The following is a 6,747-nucleotide window of genomic DNA, read 5'->3' on the forward strand; positions in this document are numbered from 1 at the left end:
TCCTGCCTTCAGAAAGTTTTCTGATTTGGCAAAAATAATTATGCATTAAAAAAAAAAGTTTTTGTAAACAGAGGAGTTTGCACAGGTGGATTTGTGAACATGTGCATGTCACAGGGATGATTTAGGATCTTGTCTGGAAATCTGCCCTCAAATGCCTTTCAGTGATGGATATTCAGATTGAGTTGTTTCAAAGAGCAAGGCTACGAGGCACCAGAGATTACTTAAAATGAACCATGAACATAATTTTTCAGAAGAGCCTCAGTAGGCAACGTGGAAAAATGATGTACAGTGAATCAAAATAGATCCTAAGGACCAGAGCTCCAGGCCCACTTTCTTTCCCAGCATGCTGCTGCTGGCTGTAGGATAGCCGTGCTCACTCAGAGAGCTCATTTATACTGCCTTAATGTTTTGGTGAGGGCTTGCACAGACGAAATCACCTTCACCAGGGCAAGGGCGTTGACTGACTATGATAAAATGATGCCAGTTTTGACAGCAACTTACTAAATTTAAACCCCTCTGCATGTCCAACTGAAAAAGGCTGCCAATATTTTCAGAACATTGTCAAAAATAGTTTTGGTTTGACGTTTGCCCAAGTCCATTGAGTTGTCCTAAAGCTGGTCAAAAGAAGAGCTAGATTTCAACAGGAGATAAACAGCGAAATCAAAGTTTTCACTAAATTTTTTAATCTTCTTTTTACTTGCATGTAAATTTCTGAAAGAAACATAATTTTTCTGCTATATTGATTTTCATGCTTCCCCCATGGTGGTGCCATAGGAACAGTTAAAGTAAACTTGCAATAACATGTTGTCTCTTGATGATCAATAGCATATGAAATAAAAGCTCCACTCCTAAAAATAAGCTAGGGATTCTGCTATCCATTAACTTTACTTTACCTTAGGCATATAAACTGTTACTAGGGTTGCATGATATTGAATAGTTGATATAAAAAAATAAATCAGGCTGGTGAATTGGACCATGTGCAACAATGAGAATAATGAAAGAAATCACATGTATTTAAAATCAAACACTAGAACCGGGCATAATATGGACACATAGAAAGAGTGAAAACTCCAGAATAGGAGAAAAACAGTACTGAAAAGAGCAGATATTTGCATAAAATTATTATGTTGTTACCAAAAAAAGAACATCTGGGTGCACGGTTTATGATGTTTCATAGTACAGCAGTTATATTACAAATCACAGACAGCTTTCCTCCTCCCACTTGGTGTGTTAAATGTCAGAAAAATGAATATCCTATGTACCTGAAGCTGGGCTCCTGCACCAAAAGTGGAAACCATCTTCACCTTCAAGTCAGCAGGGCAAAGTGGGGCTCATACGACAGAGATCTCAGAGATGTACCTGAAGTGCCTAGGGAAATGTGGATGTGCAGCTGTGACCTTTGAGTCCAACATTAAAGATTTGTCATGGCTCCAGCAAACCCACATCTTTGGAACAGGGAGAGGCGACCGTAGATGTGAGACTGCTGCCTCTATCCACCTGTGTGATGGCAGACTTGCCAAAGCAAGCAATCCTGCCATGTGTGACTCATTTGGATACTCGACTGGGTATGGTACTAGAGATAACTGAGGTTGTTTACCACTTGCAAACAATCTTCTGCAGAGCACAGACAAGATCATGGATCTGTCTCAGAAGTTATAACAGAAAGGAGAATTGATGAAATTGGATGCTGCAGTTCAATCAGTCTGTTCTTGGTGCTTAATTACATGTGTTTCTGGAAGAGCAGGGCAGGTGCTAAGAGATCTGTGGTTCAAAGTTTTTGGCCTCCTTTCCCATGTTAGCTGTTCATCTACAGCTGTGCTCCTGCTCCCTCAGTGTCCTCATGCCCAGCTGCGCTGCAGAAAGGACCTGCCTCATCTCCAGGCCTGCTTCTCGGAGAACCTCATGGGGCTGGGAGGTGGCCAGAGCTGGGGACACAGAACTCCTGGCCATGAGATTGGTGCCACATCCATCTGAGACAGGTGCTTTGACTACTGGACTCTTTGGGATGAATGCGTGACACTGTTGGCTCTCCTCCAGCTGTGTGTCCAGAGGCACCAGCTGTTGATGGATGCGTGTGTTGGGAAAAGGTTTCCACGGCTGGTGGGTCCTGAGGAACCAGGACTGTCCAAGCACTGATGGAGGCTCAGTACAAAGGAGGGGAATGAAGATGGTGAAGGGCCTTGAGACGAAGCCATATGAGGAGCAGCTGAGGTCACTTGGTCTGTTCAGCCTGGAGGAGACTGAGGGGAGACCTCATCGCAGTTACAACTTCCTTGTGAGGGGAAGAGAAGGGGCAGACACTGATCTCTTCTCTCTGGTGACCAGTGACAGGATCTGAGGGAATGGCCTGAAGTTGTGTCAGGGGAGGTTTAGGTTGGATATTGGAAAAAGATTCTTCACCCAGAAGATTATTGGGCACTGGAACAGGCTCCTCAGGGAAATGGTCACAGCATCAAGCCTGAGAGAATTCAAGCATTTGGCAACACTCTCAGGCACATGGTGTGACTCTTGAGGATGGTCCTGTGCAGCGCCAGAAATTGGGCTCAATGATCCTTTTGGGTCTCTTCCAACTCAGCATATTCTGTGATACTGTGATTTTGAAGTAGCTGCCTCAGCAGGAACTGGTATGCTGCGGACTCACCGAGCTGCTCTTCAGTCTCTCTTCTTCCACCTGCCACCACGGGGAGCAGAGGTTACCCTCCTGGCATGGTACAGCTCATTTCCATGAGATTGAACTTTGTGGTACCGAAAGAAAGGCACCTGAAATAGTAAGCCATGACTTTGTAATCAGTGCCTTTACAAATCTAAGCCCAACTTTCTTTCTTCTCCTCCCAGTATTATGGATGCTTTCCCAGTCAGAATGAGCAGTACAGCAGGAGGTCAACTTTGATGGAGCATCCCTTACTAAATAAAACTGAAAACAAAACACCCATTCCCAGCACTGCTCCCATGCCAGAAAACCCTTGGTAGCACTTGGCAGTGCAGCCATCCACATCAGTGTCCCAGGATACCGACCTGTTGGACAAAAATGTTCTATGGTGGCTCATCCCTATTTGCATGTTTGAAGGCACCTTCCCTCTGGTGATCCTGTAGTATTAAGTGTTTGTTGGTGTGTTGGCAGTTTCCAGGATAAGTGAGCACCCCTGAGCTTCCTGTCCAAATCAGCTGTCTTCAGCATAATTTTGTGGCACAGAGTGTGTATTATGGATCCACTAAGGCATGGTGAAGCAGGGTGGCCTTGGCTTTGCAAAGCGCTGTAACACAGAACGTTACAGGTAGGTCAGAAAAAGAGAACACCTGCTATTTGTGGGTCAGCAGAGGTGCCTTCTACAGGCACAGTGTCCACTGCCAGTGCTGCCAGGGGGATGGTTGGGTCCGTGGCATTTATTCACCTTCCCCTCTCCAGGCTACCAGTTTGATCAGTCTTTCTGTGCAGGTCACACTTTCTGCACTTCTTACTTTTGTAACTTTCTTCTGAGCTCTCTTCACTTGGTCCACATCTTCCTTGAAGGACGGTGGCCAAAACGAGACACAGAAGTCATGCCAAGCCTTCACCATTAATGTGCAAAGTAGGAGGACCCCTTCACATGCCTTGCAGCCTGCACTCCCATCTTCACCTCCCCATGAGGCTGCTTCCCACCTCTGCAAGAGTTTGACACTGCTGCCTAGTGCTGTGATTCACTCCATCGATCTTGAGTTGCTCCTCACCCATCAAACTTTTTGTGCTTGTCCTTCTTGAATCCCACAGCTGATTTTGGAGCACTTGGCAGATTTTTAGATCATTGTGAATTCTGCTCCTGTCTTTCGGTGCCTGCAGACCTTCTGAGGTTGATGTTTTATGCATTCCCACTCACATAACATGAGTCATTAGTAAAAATATCAGGCAGCCCCCGTTCACAGCAGTGTGCAGCAGCCCATTCTGTACTTTTTTCCCAGACACTCAGAGAATACTCTTCATTCTTTGTAGGTTTTTCGACAAGACCTGTAATCTCATTACTGCAGTTCATTTAAGAATGTTTTCTCCCAGCTTGTGTGTTAGAATATCATTTGTCACCACATTATGGAAGTCATGCATTACACTGCTTGCTCACCTGCTTGTAATGTCACCTAAGAAGGAAACCAGGTTGGTTGCACAACTTGTTCCTGGTAAACACATTAGCTGCTTTTTATCCTCTTATTTTTCTGTAGGTTTGCAGATAGCTCTGATTAGTTGTCAAGTACCGTTGAATGTTTTTTAAGTATTATTGAGTGATGATCCTGAGCTTTTCCATCTGAAAGATATTTGCCATTTTTTCAGTCTTCTGGGACCTGCCCAATCCTTCAGGAACCACAGCTTTAACTACTAATGGCTCTCAAACTCCTTCAGCCAGATCCTCAAGTACTCCTAAGCGAGTTTCCTCAGGTCCACCTGGTAATAGCATAGTTATTAGGTGAATGTTTGATCTGTGGCTGCAGCATCTCTCAGGTAATGGAAGTAAATGGGTTCTGATACTAAAATATTCCTTTAAATAACCATATACTGGTTATATTAATTAAATATCACTGTTTCAGACTTGGCAAGTACAAAGCATCTGAGACATTGGCATAACTCCTTTTCAACACTATCTAGTGAAGAACAAACATTTTTAGTGAGACTGATGGTCTGAGCAACACAGTTGTTTCCTTGTTCTCACCATGCAAGCACATTGGTGCTTTTCCTTCTCATTTTATTGGCAAAAATCTGGAAAAAATTTCTACTGCTCACTTTTGACTTTTCATGAAGACTAATAGGTCTTCAGAGTGATCCAACAAACTTTACATCTTGTACATTTTCATAGAAAGCAAAGTGGGGCAGGAAATGATGTTTAGGGTTGGTATATGCCCAGCACAGTAGGGACATCCCAGAGGGCTCTCAAAGCATCTGCAACAATAGTAGATGCTCATTCATCATGGGCTGCTACCACCCCTGGCTTTAGGACACTGCACATGCTACTTGTGCAGCTGGAGGAAGGGAAGACCGCTGAGTCAGTTGCAGATGCATGTGAAGCCAGAGGACTTAAGATCTTGGCAGGCTTGTTTGTTTGGTTGGTTTTTTCTCAGGAGAGTACCTTAAGCACCCAGGAGGCCATCGTTTTATTCAAGAGGTTGCTTTATATCTTTTAAAGCCACAGGCCAATTTTTCTTCTCTTTTATCCTGACCTGTGGCAGCAACTCATGCAAAGACCAAGGCTCTTCAGGCAAGTGCCTGATGGTATCAGGCAACAGAGGGGGCTGCAGTCCATCGGAGTCACTTGCTGGGAACAGGTACCCAGAGCACATGCTGCCTGCATGGAGAGGGCAACCAGCCACTCTCCTGCTGCCATAGGCAAAGCAGAAAAGTGAGAAAAAGGAAATATTGTTACCTGCTTGTGCAGATGAGGAACTGAAACAACTGCTGGAGTCACTAATCAGATTCAAATGTAAAACTTGAGCCATATTCTCCATATATCCTCTCCTTTTCTCAACCTCTCTTGGTAAAGTGGATGATTTCAGGTTCTTGGCACGGGCTCAGATCAGAGAGCGCAAAGCACACCCAGCACTTTATTTACAGTGCAGCACAGATCTGCAGATAATTCAGCCTCAGCAATATTACGCAATTACTTATCGACGCCTGTGTTGAAAATAAATGAAAATTATTATTTATTGAGAACTTCTCAGCAGGGCCTGGGATTAAAGTGTACAATAACTGGTAACATTTTATGCTAAACATTTTGTTAAGGGAAATAACACTTTAGTATAGGTATTGGCAAAAGAATATTTCATTTAAAGGGCTGTTAGACTACAATGAGTACAGCAAATCCTTTAAAGGAACCGTGAAGATCGAGGTACAGCACAACTCACTTTTTAATCAAATCTCAGGGACGACAGTGAAGCTCTAACTCTGAAGGTCCCCTCCCACTCAAATCATCCTATGATTCTGTGATGCTGTTCATGAGTGACTATGTCTTTGTTGCTTGGGAAAACCAAGTGTCAAGAACCATGGTTAGCAATCCCTGTAAGAGCAAGTTGCTTGACCTTTGGCAGTGGGAGATTTGACTTAAGCAGATTGATTTTGGCTTGGATTCATCCTAGCTAGCTATGGGAACGCAAATGAGACACCTAAATTAGGAGCACATTAGGCTCCCTCCACAATCAGTGGAAAGAAATAGCTGCCTCTGGAAGGTTGACTGGCTCGCCCAAGAACAGAGTAGCATTTATTTCTCTCCAGTGACAACAGGAAGAACCTGAAGTAATTGCACTCCTAGTTTAAATACCTCAGATATTTTATGTTATGTCAGTTGTTCGCTCAGCTCAGGTAGCAAAATGATGATGAACTAAATAAGATTCAAGACAGTATTTGAAGCATATTTTACACAGAGCTGCAGAGTTTTGAGCTGGATTTTTTTTTTGGTTGTTTGGTTGTTTGGTTGGGTTTTTTGTTTGCAGATTACAGTCCTTACACAGAAATGATTAATTTGATAAATTTTCAGCTGTTCCTTCTTAACTTACATAAAAGATTAAGCAACTTCTTAAATTGCATTTGAATGCCAATTGAAATTAATCAATAAAGTGGCCACCATGGGATTGTTGCAGCACATGGGCACCTCCTGCTTTGGCCACAACTAATGCCCGGGGGCCAGCAGAAGGCTCTGGTGGCCACTGGGCTTCACCCTGGCCCTCACTCCACCTCCAGCCTGTAGCCTGCAGGCAGTGGCTACACCTCTGTTTCAGGGGAGACAGAAGGTGAGC

This window comes from Manacus vitellinus, unplaced genomic scaffold (assembly GCF_001715985.3).
Source record: "Manacus vitellinus isolate BGI_N305 unplaced genomic scaffold, ASM171598v3 scaffold_11_pilon, whole genome shotgun sequence".
Lineage (NCBI taxonomy): Eukaryota > Metazoa > Chordata > Aves > Passeriformes > Pipridae > Manacus > Manacus vitellinus.